Here is a 17,260-nt window from a genome sequence, read left to right on the forward strand (position 1 = left end):
CCATTCTACTTCCCTCTGTCTCCCTGCATAGGTTCCCACCCCCTACCATATTAGTTTAACTCCTTCCCAACAGCACTAGCAAACACTCCCCCTAGGTCATTGGTTCCGGTCCTGCCCAGGTGCAGACTGTCCGGTTTGCATTGGTCCCACCTCCCCCAGAACCGGTTCCAATGTCCCAGGAATTTGAATCCCTCCCTTCTGCACCACTCCTCAAGCCATGTATGCATCTGAGCTATTCTGCGATTCCTACTCTGACTAGCACAAGGCACTGGTAGCAATCCAGAGATTACTACTTTTGAGCTTTTGTGGTCCTACTTTTTAATTTAGCTCCTAGCTCCCTAAATTCGTCTTTTAGGACCTCATCTCGTTCTTTACCTATATCATTAGTACCTATATGCACCACGACAACTGGCTGTTCACCCTTCTTCTTCAAAATGTCCTGCACCTGTTCTGAGACATCCTTGACCCTTGCACCAGGGAGGCAACATACCATCCTGGAGTCGTGGTTGCGACCGCAGAAATGTCTATCTATTCTCCTTACAATAGAATCCCCATCACTATAGCTCTCCCACTCTTTTTCTTGCCCTTCTGTGCAGCAGAGCCACCCATGGTGGCATGAACTTGACTGCTGCTGCTCTCCTTTGATGAGTCATCCCCCTCAACAGTACCCAAAGTGGTGTATCTGTTTTGCAGGGGGATGACCGCAGGGGACCCCTGAACTACCTTCCTTCCACTGCTCTTCCTGTTGATCACCCATACACTATCTCACTGTGTACCCTTTATCTGCAGTGTGCCTAACTCACTAAACGTGCTATTCACTTCATTCTCAGCATCGTGGATACTCCAGAGTAAATTCACCCGCAGCTCCAGTGCCGCAATGCGGTCTGTCAGAAGCTGCAGATGGATGCACTTCCCGCACATGTAATCATCAGGGACACTGGAAGCTTCCCTGACTTCCCACATATTACAGGAGGAGCATAACATGTGTCCGAGCTCTCCTCCCATGATTTACCCTTTGATTAACTTAATTTGGCAACAACAATGCTAAAATGTTACTTACTGATACAGAAAAGAAAAAGAAAAACTACTCACCAATCACCAGCCAATCACTTGCCCCCTTGGCTGTGATGTCATCTTTCGATTTCTTTCTACTTCTTTTTTGCCTTCTCACCCTGCTGCTGCTGCAGCTGCACCGGCTGGCCTTTTATAGGACTCCCCACACTGCCTCTCCGACGCTGGGCCTTTTATAGGGCTCCCCACACTGCCTCTCCGACGCTGGCCTTTTATAGGGCTCCCCACACTGCCTCTCCGACGCTGGGCCTTTTATAGGGCTCCCCACACTGCCTCTCCGACGCTGGGCCTTTTATAGGGCTCCCCACACTGCCTCTCCGACGCTGGGCCTTTTATAGGGCTCCCCACACTGCCTCTCCGACGCTGGGCCTTTTATAGGGCTCCCCACACTGCCTCTCCGACGCTGGGCCTTTTATAGGGCTCCCCACACTGCCTCTCCGACGCTGGGCCTTTTATAGAGCTCCCCACACTGCCTCTCCGACGCTGGGCCTTTTACAGGGCTCCCCACACTGCCTCTCCGACGCTGGGCCTTTTATAGGGCTCCCCACACTGCCTCTCCGACGCTGGGCCTTTTATAGGGCTCCCCACACTGCCTCTCCGACGCTGGGCCTTTTATAGGGCTCCCCACACTGCCTCTCCGACGCTGGGCCTTTTATAGGGCTCCCCACACTGCCTCTCCGACGCTGGGCCTTTTATAGGGCTCCCCACACTGCCTCTCCGATGCTGGGCCTTTTATAGGGCTCCCCACACTGCCTCTCCGACGCTGGGCCTTTTATAGGGCTCCCCACACTGCCTCTCCGACGCTGGCCTTTTATAGGGCTCCCCACACTGCCTCTCCGATGCTGGGCCTTTTATAGGGTTCCCCACACTGCCTCTCCGATGCTGGGCCTTTTATAGGGCTCCCCACACTGCCTCTCCGACGCTGGCCTTTTAGAGGGCTCCCCACACTGCCTCTCCGACGCTGGGCCTTTTATAGGCCTCCCCACACTGCCTCTCCGACGCTGGGCCTTTTATAGCCCTCCCCACACTGCCTCTCTCTGACGCTGGGCCTTTTATAGCCCTCCCCACACTGCCTCTCCAATGCTGGGCCTTTTAATAGGCCTCCCCACACTGCCTCTCCGATGCTGGGCCTTTTATAGGCCTCCCCACACTGCGTCTCCGATGCTGGGCCTTTTATAGGCCTCACCACGCTGCCTCTCCAACACTGGGCCTTTTATAGGCCTCCCCACGCTGCCTCTCCGACGCTGGTCGAACTCCCCGCTGGTCTCTCCGACGCTGGGCCTTTTATAGGCCTCACCACGTTGCCTCTCCAACACTGGGACTTGTATATAAGCCTCCCCATGCTGCCTCTCTGACGCTGGTCGAACTCCCCGCTGGCCTCTCTGAAGCTGGGCCTTTTATAGGCCTCCCCATGCTGCCTCTCCAATGCTGCTCGAACTCCCCGCTGGCCTCTCCAATGCTGGGAGCGAATGTTACTTGCCACTTATCAGCACAGGCCTGAATGTTGTCCAGGTCTTGCTGCATGCGGACACGGATTGCTTCATTATATGAGGCATTGCAAATTGACCTAAACACTGTGCAACCATCAGCGAACAACCCCATTTTGGACCTTATGATGGAGGAAAGGTCCAGGTCATGTAATGCAAAATGAATACTTTCTGTTAAAGTGGAATAACGTCCTCTTAAGACCACAAACTTTAATTGTTTTTAAGAATCCAGCCCCAAGTCTGTTAAAACATAATTGCTGTTTGGTGAGGAGATATTGCAAATTAAAAAGTATTTTTTGAGGATCCAGGCTTTATTTCTCTGGCAATGGGCCTAAAATTCCGATCGGAGGCTTACTTCGGACGAACGCCTCCAAGCCGAAATTTTTCTACGAATGTACCCTGTGGTCCCAGAGGCACCTTCGATTCCAGTCGGAGCCTTCATTCGATGCACAGCGTACGGGGCGATGACTTCCTCGCACGCACAAAAAAGCTGGAGTCACATGGGCCTGGACCACCAATCACTCTGCAGTATTCTCATTGATAATAATGGGAACTCCGTTTCTCTAATGAGAATAACCGCCTAAAATGCAGAAATACATAAAACATTTCAAAAAAAACACCTCACATATTTAAAATTAATTGAAATTAAAATTAATTAAAAGTTTAAAAAAATATATATATGTAAATGTGTTTTAATAAGGTTTAAAATAAACTACCTTCATGGGCAGGGTTTTTAACTCTAAAAATGTGTATTTAAATTTAATTTTTATGTGTTTTAAAACTCTTATGCTGGTAAAAGTAAATTATGTGCCTGCTTTTACCAGGCGTTAAAAGTTTGAAGGACATTGCCTGGGCAAGAGATGGGCAAATAGCCCAATCTCTCCCGCACAAATGTCCCTGCTGCCGGGATGCAGAAGATCTGTCAAGCGAAATCTTGACAAATTGAAAAAGCTGGTTTTCAGCACATGCACATTGCATGTGATCGGAGGGGGTGGGGCGGGGAGGGGGATGCGATTGGGAGGCAGAGGGCATTGAGGGAGGAATGGCAATCGGGAGGGGACCAAGCCGGGGCCAGCAACAATCTTCGGCACTGCCGTGGAGTCGGAAGGAGCACTTCTGCACCTCCTCGTTCCAAATTCAGGTCAGTTACCGTCATGATCGCAGCCTCTAACAGTCCCTATTTGATATACAATGGTCCTAATGCCTGTTTCAGGTGTGTGTTCTGGGCGCCTGTTTTTTTGGCTTTTACCAATATGACCTTGGGCTCAATTTTCCCCAGCGATCTGTGCCATTTCTTTGTCGCGCACTGCTGTTTTTGGCCTAAATTAAAATTCCCCAAGTTGCCCCAAAGATTGTGCACCAGCGTAACTCAGTGAGTAGCGATTTTTTTTTAGGTTCCTTTTTTTTTAACGTCATGGGGGCGTAACCTGATGTCTGCGCCAGTTTTTCACATTTATGCAAGTTTGGCCAACTTACATTTCTCCTCGGACGACGTATGTGACCATTCCCCAAAAAACCTTCTGGGCACTTCAGAAAAAGCAACGCACATAACAAAATTGGCCATTGTTTTAGGCGAAGTTTTCGAGGGACTCAAGAACACATTAAATATGCATCAACAAGCTTGATTTTTTTTTCAAACTTAAAATGCAGAAAATGGAAGTTTAATGCAATTCTTTCATTTAGATTTTTTTTCAAAGGGCCACGCCACCACCAAACGTCTCCAAACCGGGCTCGAGGGTCATAGCGTCGGCCAGCAGAATCGCTCCCTCGCCCAGACACAGGGGCTCGGGGTTCGGCTTCAAAAGAAATCCGGAGGGGGGGGCGTGGTGGGGGAGAGTGTAAACCAAACTGAAGGGATGAGAACACTTACACTATGCAGCAACATCAAAAGAAGCAAGGGGGGTTGGGGGGGAAAGCCGAAATGAAGGGGTGAGAACCCTTACACTATGCAGCTGCATCAAATAAAACTTTGGAGTGCGAGGGTGGTGGGTGTTTGTCAAGCTCGTGTGTCCGGGCGAGGGAAGATTCTGCCGGCCAACCCTCGAGCCCAAGTGAGAAGATATTCGGTCGGTGGTGGGATAGTACTTTGAAAAAAATCTAAAATTAAAGAATTGCAATAGACTTTGTTGCCCCAAATGTCCTCATATGAATACCTAACATCCCCTTCTAAGCAAGCCTATTGCACATGCGCAGACCTGGGTGTGGTCCATACTAGGGCGTCGACCTTGGAGTGAGCGACAACAAAGAAGCTTGTCCTGCCTGCTGTTTTGAGCTTCTTGCAAAGTACAAGTTAATCATGGGGGCAATACTGACAATGCCACACCTTGTGCAAGCCTTCTGCATGATGGTGCTGCGGAGGAGACAACTGATTCGACGTCATCGCATGAGGAACCTCAGAGCACATAGGGTGATGGGCAGGGGCCTTACCCACATCGGATATATTGAGACACGCATTCATACCTGCACCTGAGTGATGCAGACTGTGTGAGAAGGCTGTGTTTCCGCAAAGAAGTTGTAACCGAGATCTGTGAGTTAGTAAAAGCAGACCTGCAACCTAGAAGTGTCAGGAGGTCTGCTTTGTCAGTTAAAGTGAAGGTTACAGCTGCACTTTCATTCTATGCACCTGGTTCATTCAAGGACACAACTGGAGATGTGCGCGCCATTTCTCAACATGCAACACATATGTGCATTCGGCAGTGACTGCTGCACTATATGCCCGGAGGACTGAGCACATAAAGTTCCCCATGGCTGCCCAGGCAATGCGTGAAAGGGTTGTGGGCTTCTCCAGGATTGCTGGCTTCCCAAAGGTGCAGGGCTGCATTGATTGTACCCACATTGTACCACATCGCCTTGCGAGCACCTTTGGAGGATTCTGAGATGTACAGGAACAGAAAAGGTTTCCACTCCGTTAATGTGCAGCTCCTATGTGATGACTTGCATCGCATCATGTTTGTTGATGCAAAATACCCTGAGAGCACCCTTGATGAGTTCATCCTATGCGAGAGCACTATATCTGCCATGTTTCAGCAGCATCCAGAAGGGCCGAGCTGACTACTGGAAGACAAAGGGTATGGTCTCGCCACCTGGCTCATGAAGCCCCGACACGAAACCCGGACGGAAGCTGACCGGGAATACAACATGTTGCATATTGCGACGTGCAGCATTATAGAGAGGACCATTGGTATCTTGAAACAGCATTTCAGATGCCTGGACCATTCCGGAGGCTACTTGTAATACTCCTCTGAAATTGTCGGTCAGTTCACTGTGGTGTGCTATATGCTGCATAACTTAGCTATCATGAGGCAGCAGCAGCTGGTATTAGAAGACCCACCTGAGGTGAAGAGTGGCTGATGATGAGGAGGACGATGCAGTTGACGAGGAAGAGGAGGACGAGGAAGCCATGCAACTACCTGAACCCGGAGCACGACGGTGGAGGAGGACGGGCCGTCGTGCCCCTTTAATGATTGCTGGAGCCTTGCTCCAGCAGCTCATCCGTGAACGCTTTGCTGCCTGAAGGCTCAGTGGCAACTATTCCACATGGACCATGTTTACTGTTTGGACCTGTTCTGTAATGTTGCATTGTGTTAATGGAACAAACAATGGAAATGATTCTTCTTTACTTCAAAACGTTGTGTTAATAATGCAACAAATAATGGAAATAATTCAGTTATAATTTAAAATAGATTTTATTCAAAAGTTTAACAAACACTTGTTGGTACTTAACTTTAAAAAAACATTCTTGTATCAAACTTTAAAGTTTTCAGTTAAGATCATTTAAAACTTTAACATCACTTACAAACTTTCAAACTTGTAAATTTACATAACTTATAAAAAACGTTTTATTTGAGAATAGTTACAACAGTCACAACAACAATAATAATAACAACAACAGCAGCAACAAAGAAAGGCTGCACCCATCTCTCCTCCACCTTATTCTAAGACCGCCCGCCGTGCTTGGTCTTGTTGACTTCGCATGGCGCAGTGTTTCTCGGATTGGTACCAAGCTTATTCTTTCCAACATCTCGGGTAATGCACACATCATGAAGGGGGAGGGGACAGGGAACAGGCGGCAATGTGGAAGGCTCAGCTTGGGCCTCTTCAGAGGCTGGTGTCTGGGGATTGGTGTGGGAGTGACAATTGATTCTCTCAATGGGCACAGGGTCTGGGCGTGTTCCCTTATTGCAGCAGCTAACTCCGACATTCTCTCCCTCATGTTCGCCGACAGTGTATCAGCTACCTGTGATATTCCCTCCATCATGTTCATCAACAGTGTATCAGCTACCTGTGACATTCCCTCCCTCATGTTCATCAACAGTGTCTCAACTACCTCCAACATTCCCTCCCTCATGTTCGCCAACAGTTTATCAGCTACCTGTGACATTCCCTCCCTCATGTTCATCAACAGTGTTTCAACTACCTCCAACATTCCTCCCTCGTGTTCGCCGACAGTGTATCAGCTGCCTGCGACATCTCTCCCTCATGTTCCTGGACAGTGTTCCCATTTCTCGTGAGAGTGTTGTTACTTCTCCCGACAGTTCCAATATCTCATCACCCACCCCACCGAAGGTGTCCGGGAGTGATCACATAAAGTCAGTGCTCTCCGCACTCATTGCCATCATCTGAACCACATCTGTTAGATCCTTCAACTCAGGAGAGCGCTGTCGAGCTCCCCTTCCCCTCCTCACCCCGGGTGTGGCTCGCTGCATCCCACTGGGACCCGTAGCCTCAGATGGTGGGCCCTGGGTGTGCCTTGCTGCACCCCACTGGGACCCGTAGCCTCGGACGGGGGGCCCTGGGTGTGCCTTGCTGCACCCCACTGGGACCCGTAGCCTCAGACGGTGGGGCCCTGGGTGTGCTTCGCTGCACCCCACTGGGACCTGCAGCCTCAGATGGTGGGGCCCTGGGTGTGCCTCGTTGCACCCCGCTGGAATCCCCAGCCTCGGACTGTGAGAAACCATGGATTATCCCAACAACACTTGTACCACTCAGGAAAGCAGCTGACACCTCAATGGGCGGCACCTGCACCTGCAGGTCCTCCAGAGTGAGTACAACAGTGGGGGCTTCATCCATCACCTGCCCCTACCCCTCACCTCCATGCTCTTGGTCTGGAAGGTGGGATTGGAAAATGTTCTCCTCTTCAGGTTCGTCCTCGTCTGAATCTTCTTCTGCATTGGCTTCACCCTCGTCAGGGTTGGCCTCAAGTTCTGCAAAATATAACAGAACAGACAAATGATTGGCAGCAGAGGAGGGGGCAGGGTGGGTGGCATGAGTAGGCTCACACAGCGCAGGCAGCAGGCTGATTTGAAGGACCACGATGAATGACAGCACATTGCATCAACCGTAGCTGATGGAGGCATCCACATGAACCGAAGCAGTACTTAACATTTAGCAAAGCCTGACTGTGGAATTTGCAGGACTTACCCTCTCCCTCGAGTGTGGCCCCAGCTTGTGCAGTGGTGTTGCTTTTCTCCAGGTAGGATCCATCAGAGCAGTGACTCTGTCTTCCAAGGATGTCAGTGGGTGCAGATTTGCCTGGCCTCCTCCTGTTCAAGTTCTTTCCCTTTTGTTGTGTGCCACCTTCCTCTGCAAAGATGAAAATACAACTTTTTATAGAGGGTGCCTTTCTGCTGGGTCGGTCATATACAGATTGTCACATTTATAATTGCAATGCCATTGAATAAATGAAAATATTTCTTACACTAACTACTTGACCAAGGTCCTGCCATTTCTTTTTGGACTGGCCTCCAGACCTCGGGGTGGTCACCATTGCACAGTAATCTTGTGTAAGTTGGTTCTAGCGTTTCTTCATTTCTTTTGGTGAAACTTTTATGTGACCTCTGCTGGTGTCCAGCTTGTGCCATCTGGCCTCAGTTACAGTAACTAGTGTCTCCACTTCATCCTGTAAGAAATTCTTGGTTTTTGAGCCACGTTGCATTTTGTCTTGCAGCTCTGATTTTTCAACTGATAATTAAAGTTCTCACACACAACTGGCTCTTTAAAAATGGCTGACTGCAGACCGGGAGCTGTACTGGGAATGCACACCCATAGCAATCATGTCAAAAACGGTCTTTTTTTCACGCATGCGCAGACATTAGGCTAAGGACAGGCTGTGCAGCGCCAATTTCAAAAAATAGAACGGAGAAACTTGCAAATTACTTTTTTGGAGTAGTTGGGGCCAAAAAAAAGGCCGTACTCTTTTGCAGTACGGCAAAAAATAGCATTGGGGAAAATTGAGTCACTTATATTGCTACATATTCTCAAATTGTCTTCCAGGCAATGGGAACAACTCGCATGTATGTGTATCATGGGGTACATCAGAAACAGGATGATCTTTGACTTAACATGATGTGCATTAAATAACTTACAAGTGCACAATACAACACATTTCTTCAATGCTACTAGTTCGCTAATGTGAATTAATTTTCTTTCTAAGACATACAGATAGATCATAGCCTCCAATATTATCTAGAGCCCCAATTTTAACTTCATCTTCCCAGCGCGAATGTTATAGACAGGGGTTAAAATGGCATCTACTGACATTTAACTCTGCCAGTTTGGGTCATGGGGCAGGTGCCCACCATAGGCTGGTGAGTGCCTCTAAAATATTCAGTGTAGTGGAAAGTATAAAATTACAAGGAGATATTGATCGATTAATTGAATGTGCAAAACTGTGGCAAAAGCATTTCAATGTAGACAAATATGAAGTCATTCACTTTGGAGCTAAAAAGGATAGAATGGGGTACTTTCTAAATGGTGAAAAGTTAAAAACAGTGGAGATCCAAAGAGATTTGGAGGGCCAGGTACATTGATTATTAAAATATCATGAACAGGTACAGAAAATAATCAAAAAGGCTAATGGAATGCTGGCCTTTATATTTCAATGATTACAATACAAGGGGGTAGAAGTTATGCTACAGCTGTACAAAGCCCTGGTTCGACCACACCTGGAGTACTGTGAGCAGTTCTGGACACCACATCTTAGGAAGGATATATTGGCCTTGGAGGGAGTGCAGCATAGGTTGACCAGAATGATACCCAGACTCCAGGGTTTAAATTACGAGGAGAGATTATACAGAATATGGTTGCATTCCCTGGAATTTAGAGAGGTAAGGGGTGATTTGATCAAAGTTTTCAAGATATTAAAGGAAACAGATAAGGTAGATAGAGAGAAATTATTTCCGCTGATTGGGGAGTTTAGGATATTTAAATATTAGAGTCAGACCTTTCAGGATTGAAATTAGGAAACACTTCAAGACACAAAAGGCCCAAGTTTCCACACGATAAAAAATGGGTGCCCCTCCGAGCTGGGCGCCCGTTTCTCGCGCCTAAAATGGCGCCTAAAAAAAAATCTCGATTCTGGAGCGTTCTGCAGCTCCTTGTCTGCCTGGCGCGGCGCCCAGGGGGGCGGAGCCTACACTTGCGCCGAATTTGTAAGTGGGAGGGGGCGGGTACTATTTTAATTAGTTTTTTCCTGCCGGCAACGCTGCACGTGCGCGTTGGAGCGTTCGCGCATGCTCAGTGTGAAGGAAACATTGGCACTCGGCCATTTTTGTAGTTCTTTGTAGCTGTTTAATTTTTGAACATTTTTTTAAGAAAAGCACATTAGCACTTGCAGCCTTCTCACTGTCTCCTTCCCCCCCCCGCGGGAAGAACAGGTGCCTCCCCCCCCCCCCGCGGGAAGAACGGGCGCCTCCCCCCCTCCCCCCCCCGGGCAGAACGGGCGCCTCCCCGCCCCCGCGGGAAGAACGGGCGCCTCCCCCCCTCCCCCGCGGGAAGAACGGGCGCCTCCCCCCCTCCCCCCCCCCGGGCAGAACGGGCGCCTCCCCCCCCCCGCGGGAAGAACGGGCGCCTCCCCCCCCCCGCGGGAAGAACGGGCGCCTCCCCCCCCCCGCGGGAAGAACGGGTGCCTCCCACCCCCCGCGGGAAGAACGGGTGCCTCCCACCCCCCCCGCGGGAGGAACGGGCGCCTCCCACCCCCCGCGGGAAGAACGGGTGCCTCCCACCCCCCCCGCGGGAGGAACGGGCGCCTCCCACCCCCCGCGGGAAGAACGGGTGCCTCCCACCCCCCCCGCGGGAGGAACGGGCGCCTCAGGCTGACTGCAGAATTCTCCGTGCCTGAAGCACTTTCACACAGGTAGGAAGATGGTTTATTTAATCTTTTCTTTGCTTATAAATGTTTATTCAGGTTGGATTTATTTGTATAATATTTGTAGAAGTATAAATAAGGATTTATTGTAGAATTTAATGAGTTCCCTTCCCCCCCTCCCCCCCCCACCTCGTTCTGGACGCCTAATCTGTAACCTGCGCCTGATTTTTTAATGTGTAGAACAGGTTATTTCAGTTCTACAAAAATCTTCACTGGCTCCATTCTACTTTAGTTTGGAGTACGTTTTCACTGTGGAAACTTTCAAATCAGGCGTCAGTGGCCGGACACGCCCCCTTTTGAAGAAAAAATTCTGTTCCAAAGTAGAACTGTTCTACCTGACTAGAACTGCAGGAAAAAAAATGTGGAGAATTGCGATTTCTAAGATAGTCCATTCTCCACCAGTTGCTCCTAAAAATCAGCCGCAAATCATGTGGAAACTTGGGCCCAAAGAGTGGTAGAAGTTTCGAACTCTCTTCCGCAAATGACAATTGATGCTGGATCAATTGTTAATTTTAAATCTGAGATTGATAGATTTTTGTTAACCAAAGGTATTAAGGGATATGGGCCAAAGGCAGGTCTATAAGTTAGGTCGCAGATCAGCCATGATCTCATTGAATGGCGGAACAGGCTCGAGGGGCTCAATGGCCTACTCCTGTCCCTTTGTTTCTATGTGTAATTCAGACCCCAGTGTTCTTCATTAATGCATGAACCAGGCACAGAAGAAGCACAGGCAATTCATTTTCACATTTTGTTAACAATTTCTAGTGAGAGGAGCTAAGTGGAGCTGTAGTGCTACACCTAGCCCCACAAGGAAACCTTAGGCTTTCTTTGGTCCAGTATTTCCCCCTCTTCGCCTCACTGCGAAACCCTCTGGACTCCCTCACCCCCCACTTCTTGATAGGCTTACCTGACTGCGAGGGACCGCCCCCTCAGGTCTCCTGCTGCCTGAAATCCCGCTCCATCCTCCACATCATTCCTGCCGGCTTTGAGCGGGAGTCAGCATTGCCAAACTTAAATAAGTTCTTTGCTGCTCTGTCCTCCGCATCCCACAGCCGCCCCACCCCCTGTATAAAGCCGAAGCTCCGGTCTCTTCAATCAAGTAGATTGGACCACATATCATCTGCAATTCGACAACAGATACAAAGGCTTCTCATTATTACTGTTAAACTGCATCCTTAACCTTGGTTAGTGCTGTCCAGAGTCCACAACCTCAATATCAAACTTTAAATATTAAATGAGCATCTTGTTGAGACGGCAGAAGATTATTGGCACAGTCTTCTGGGTTGCATAAAAAAAAACTTTTAAATTGCTAATTTTCTGCTCTTATGATTTTCACTATTAGCATCAAATTACTGCTTACTTGTGTGTCATTGAAGATGCTCAAGGCATGAATACATAATATTGTAGAGAAGACGTTTCAGAACAGGTCTCTGTTGCAAGCTTCATTTTCATGCTTACCATAATCATTGCCCTCACTCGTCAACCTTAGGAAGGTTAGTCACCACATAACTGTAGAAGAAGCAAACCAACTTGCTCAAAACAAAGTAGGTTATTCATTTGGCTTTCAGTGCTGGCCACATGCTGTGCTTCCAACCATTCTGCCATACCATGCTGCGTGTACCTTTATCATTACCTACACTCAGGCCTGTCTCATCAAGCTCCACCACAGACCTTAAGTGTAGCATCTTACTCAAATCTCGTTACACGTGCCTGCTTATGCCTTCACCTTATGTTCATATATATCCTCAACCAGCCTCCCAGGCAAAGGGAATAATACTGGTGTCAGTGCATGTGGTGCAAGACATCAGAAGCAAAAGGAACATGAGCTAGGTCTTTGAACTAACACAACATGTGGTGTATAACTTGGACTACTTCATTGTACGACATATTTACACATGGTAATGTCTGACACAATATTTAACTTCAAACAGGAAAATTACTAGTCGCTTAGTATGGCAGACAATATGTAATTTAAACACACTAACCTAGAAATGCTATGCTCTTTTTGCCACAAGGAAGAACTTGAGGCAGAACCCTTATCCAACACGTTTCCACTCTTTTCTGACCCTCAATGTGAAATTCTGGTGGAGTGTGGCAAGCACTTCTTCTGCCAATGACCCCTCTATCATAATATAACTTTTGTAGGCTTTGCTTGCCCAGGAATCCCACCAGTTTTGCCAGTTGTCTAGACAGCAGTAGGTATTCCTGCATTAAGCAAGTGTACATGTTGTGCAGGCGTTGCAAGTGGGGGCCACGCAATGTTACATCCAAACAGCAATGATTGCTCTTCAGGTTACTCAGCTTTGTGCCACATAAAAGGTTACTGCACAAGATAAAAGTTCAAGGGGTTGGGGGTAATATATTTGCATGAATAGAGGAATGGCTAACTAACAGAAAATAGAGAGTTGGGATAAGTGGTTCATTCTCTGGTTGGCAGCCAGTAACTAGTGGGGTGCCGCAGGGATCAGTACTGGGACCCCAACTATTTACAATCAATATTAACGATTTGGAGGAAGGGACTGAGTGTAATGTAGCCATGTTTGCTGATGATACAAAGATGGGAGGAAAAGCAATGTGTGAGGAGGACACATAAAATCTGCAATAGATCATAGACAGGCTAAGTGAGTGGGCAAAAATTTGGCAGATGGAGTATAATGTTGGAAAGTGTGAGGTCATGCACTTTGGCAGAAAAAAAAATCAAAGAATTAGTATTTAAATGGAGAAAGATTGAAAAGTGCCACAGTACAGCGGGACCTGGTGGTACTTGTGTATGAAACGCAAAAGGGTAGCAAGTGATCAGGAAGGCCAATGGTATCTTGGCCTTTATTGCAAAGGGGATGGAGTATAAAAGCAGGGAAGTCTTGCTACAGCTATATAAGGTATTGTTGAGGCCACACCTGGAATACTGCGTGCAATTTTTGGTTTCCATATTTACGAAAGGATATACTTGCTTTGGAGGCAGTTCAGAGAAGGTTCACTCGGCTGATTCCGGGATGAGGGGCTTGACTTATGAGGAAAGGTTGAGTAGGTTGGGCCTCTCCTCATTGGAATTTAGAAGAATGAGAGGTGATCTTTTCGAAACGTATAAGATTATGAGGGGGCTTGGCAAGTTGGATGCAGAGAGGGTGTTTCCACTGATGGGGGAGACTAGAACTAGAGGGCATGATTTTAGAATAAGGGGCCGCCCATTTAAAACAGAGATAAGGAGAAATTTCTTTTCTCAGAGGGTTGTAAATCGGCGGAATTTGCTGCCTCAGAGAGCTGTGGAAGCTGTGACATTGAATAATTTTAAGACAGAAATAGACAGTTTCTTAAATGATAAGGGGATAAGGGGTTATGGGGAGCGGGCGGGAAAGTGGAGCTGAGTCCATGATCAGATCAGCCGTGATCTTATTGAATGGCGGAGCAGGCTCGAGGGGCTAAATGGCCTACTCCTGCTCCTATTTCTTATGTTCTTAGGCCAGTCTACTCTGTGCCTCGCTGACAGAGCAGCAAGGTACCGCTCCAAGATCCTGCTGGCGCCAGGATCTACACCTTCCGTGATCTGCACCTATTATTCAAATAACTCCGTCCTGAGATTTAGCCAAATGAGTGCACAGAAATTCTGCTCCAATGCACTTCTTGGCAGTAGAGCGGGACTTCCATCTTTTTCAATGCCTGGAGTAGAGCTAATGGGATTGGAGACCAATTCAGGAATCTATATGCCTAGGATTTGCAACCTGCACGATTTCTTGTCTATTATGATTAATAGGTTGAAAACCGTTGCAGCGTGTAGAGATCAGGTGCACTGATCTCTACACCCAAGACCCCATTACATGCTTCTGACATTCAATGAGTGCAAATTAAACTCAACTGGTGTCAGGGGCACATCCTTGTAGTGGGTGACAGTCCCATCCCAATACACTTTTGCTGGCATTCAGAGTGCAAAATCGAGGCCAGTGTGTGTAACTTGCTGCCTGAGGGCTAAATTCCCACAGCAGATTGGTCGCTTATTGTAGATTTTGCCCTATTTTCAATTCCATTAAAATCAATATAACTGAACGTAGGAACAGGAGTAGGCCATTAACCTCCTCAGCCTGCTTCGACATTCAATTACATCACGGCTGATCTGCACCTCAACTCCATTTGCCCGCCTGTGTTCCCTCGATACCCTTACCTAATTAAAACCTATCTACCTCAGTCTTGAAAGATCCAATTATCCCAGCATCCACTGACCCTTGGGGAAGAGAATTCCAGGTTTTTACTACCCTTTGCTTGAAAAAATGTTTCCTGAATTCACTCCTCAATGGCCTAATTCTAATTTTAAGATTATGTTTCCTTATTCTTGACTCCCACACCAGGGGAAATAGTTTCTCCATATCTACCCCATCAAATTACTTTTACATTTTAAACACCTGGATCAGGTACTCGGGCGGTTTCTCTAAGTGGCGGCCAAGCAACAATGCCAGCTTTACACCTGGGCAGAAATGTTGAAGATCTGCGCAAATAACTTTCCCTCATACTATGGGGGCAATTTTAACCTGGAAGAATGCATGGGTTTGGGTGCGGGTGAGGAGAAATGTCAGCGCGTCGGGAAGCCGGCTCCAACCTGCCGACTTCTGCAGTTGACTGGAGTGCGTTAGGCTGGTTAGGCGGGAGAGGCGGGTTGCCAATCAATATTGGTAAATTACTCAATTAGAGCTATAGTGACCTACATTTTTGTGCTTAACTTTGGGTCCACGGGTTTCCCACGATCCCTGAAACTCGCCAGTGAAAGAAAGGCGAGAACACAGCAGCAATTGAGGGGCTGAATCAATCTAAGGGAAATATGGCAAAAATACTCAGGACTCACAGCTACTTTTTAATCTGCCTGTGGGAAAGTGTTTGTTCACAGTACTTGTTCTGAGAGGTTACTTTCTAAACTTTGGAGATCTGAACTGTACTTTGCAGAACTGATCTATCAGATCAGGATGGGTGCTGCTTATGCTGCCTCAGATTGGACCTTAGATAAGGACCATGATGACCAGTGGCAGCAACAGCACCAGTAACAGCTGGCTGGTCACAGATCTGTAACTGCAGAGAAGAGAGGGGAGGAGCCGAGAGATGCAGTTCACAAGAGGCCATTCCCAGCACATAGGGTCTACAGGTAGAGGATAAGCTTCTTTGGCATCTTTGAACAGCAATATATCAGGAAGCTCAGCGTGTCATGTCAGATGGTGACAGATATTTACAACCTGTTCAAAGAAGACTTGCTCCCTGTTGGACCTGGTGGCCATGCTTTGCCAGTGGATGTCAAAGTCACCACCACCCTCAACCTTTTGCCTCTGGATCCATGCAGGGCTCTGCTGGAGACAATTGCAGGATCTCCCAGTCGGCGGCATACAAATGAATAAGACAGGTGACTGATGGCGTGCTTGCCAGTTTGCCAATTTTGTCAACTTTGCCTGCAATGACGCCAGTGATACTGAGCAGCCGCTCGAGTTTGCGGCTCTGGCTGGCTTCCCAAAGGTGCAGGGCATCATCGACTGCACCCAATGATCACCCAGGAGTGTTCATCAACCTCAAGGGCTTCCACTCCTTCAATGCGCAGCTGATGTGCAATCACAAAAGGATCTTTATGCAGGTTGCATGCATGATTCCCAGGCAGCTGCCATGATGCTTTCGCTTTGCAGCTGGCCTACCTCCCAGACGTCGTCATACCTGGAAGAAGAATTATTGGCTGGTTGCGAGGAGACTTAAAACACGGCTGATGACTCCTCTCAGAAACCCCAGGAATGAGGCCCAGGAGCGATACAATGAATGACGTATGAACACCTCATTTGTCATCGAACAAGCCATCGGCATATTGAAGATGCATTTCAGGTGCCGAGGCACATATGGAGGCACCCTTCAGTACTCACCAGCCAGGGTCTCCAGAATAGTCGTGGTGTTGTGCTCTGCATAACATTGCCCAGCAGCAAGGTTTGGACCTGCAGGAGGAACAATTCGAGGAGCGCAAATCCTCTTCGGACTCCAACGTGGACCCTACACTGCTGTCCCTGACTCCACCATCTGCTCTTGCTCACTTGTGAAATGTGAGCCACCAGATGAAAACCCAACCATCTATCCTACTGGTCCCACCGAAGTGCGAGCATTAGAGCTGGTGCCTGGTCTGCATGAGTCCTGTGATGGTGCATCCTCAGAGGGATTGTGTTCCTCTGAGGAATCACCATCAGCGACCTTCACCAACTCCTATTGCATGTGTGAGGGCCCTGTGGGAGATAAAACACATGAATGAGTATTGGCAAGGTTTTGGAAGTTATCATTATGAACATGATCATAACTCACTCGCTGTTGAAGTCAACATGACTGAGTGTTTTATGACATATGTCTGTCTGATATTTAATTCGGTCACTAGGTAGCTGGTGGGAGGTCCCCATCTCCAATGGCCAGGCACGCCGAGACTCTGCTGATTTCCAGCTCTTCCTCCTCTGCACTTGTGAGTTGTGAGATCTGTGGAGGGTCACCTTCGGTTCTCTGCCTCTCTCTGCTGTCCTGTGCTCTCTTCTCCTGCAAGGAGGGAATGAACAGACCTATT

This window comes from Pristiophorus japonicus, chromosome 7, assembly GCF_044704955.1.
Source record: "Pristiophorus japonicus isolate sPriJap1 chromosome 7, sPriJap1.hap1, whole genome shotgun sequence".
In the NCBI taxonomy this organism is placed as follows: Eukaryota; Metazoa; Chordata; class Chondrichthyes; family Pristiophoridae; genus Pristiophorus; species Pristiophorus japonicus.